General features: G+C 63.2%; 1 protein-coding gene across 1 annotated transcript in view; it reads right to left on the reverse strand.

Annotated features, from left to right (window-relative positions):
- The window catches only part of DENND1B (DENN domain containing 1B), a 244,903-nt gene extending 244,625 nt beyond the window's left edge, over positions 1-278 (reverse strand). Inside the window, exon 1 of the mRNA XM_027774545.1 lies at positions 200-278. The gene's annotated coding sequence lies outside the window, so the exon portion shown is untranslated. The remainder of the gene's footprint in view (positions 1-199) is intronic.
- Between the last annotated feature and the right edge of the window lie 442 nt (positions 279-720).

Below are 720 nucleotides of genomic sequence, written 5' to 3' on the forward strand. Positions count from 1 at the left end.
GAGCCTGCCAAGGACACCCGGGCGGGGCCCGGCGGCCGGGGGCGAGGGGACGCAGGTGCCCGCCCGGGTGGCCCGCGCACGCTCTGCTCCGAGCCAGGACAAGGTGCCCTGGTGTCCCGGTTCTCGACCGTCCGCCTGCTCTCTGGGTGCAGCCCAGGCTCCAGGGCGCCAGGACGACCTCCCCCAAACAGCCAAGTACCTGGCCAAGCACCTCTACCGGCAGTGTCCCCATCACGTGCGCACGGGACCGGGTTGGGTTGCTTTGGAACTGCAGACTGGGAGCTCACGCGGATGTTCCTGGCTCCTGCCGCACTCCAGCTGTGGCCTGCTTGCTGCTCGCTCAAATTCCAGCCGCCCCCTCTGGATCCAGGAATGTTCACACATGTGCACCTGCTAAATAGCCCTGGCAAGGAGCAAAGCGAAAATGCTCCGACTGCCCGCACATGTGGGAGACAGACGCCCCTACACCACCAGCTGAAGCAACCCAGACTAACTTTTGGGCTCATTCACTTCGGGGGCAAGGCTGGCAGGCTGGCAGTCTAGGGGCGCTTGCAGGGAGCACCGCTGGAGGGGGTGGGAGGAGCCGTCCACGGAGCATCATGGCACGTGTGAAGCCTCAAGTGCATCTCCTCGGTTAGTACTTGCTGCAACTGTGTGACAGATACTTTCACCGGATTTTACAGATGAAGAAACTGAGGCCAAGCTACACCAGTCTGTGAC

This window comes from Tupaia chinensis, unplaced genomic scaffold (assembly GCF_000334495.1).
Source record: "Tupaia chinensis unplaced genomic scaffold, TupChi_1.0 Scaffold000453_1, whole genome shotgun sequence".
NCBI classification, from domain to species: domain Eukaryota; kingdom Metazoa; phylum Chordata; class Mammalia; order Scandentia; family Tupaiidae; genus Tupaia; species Tupaia belangeri.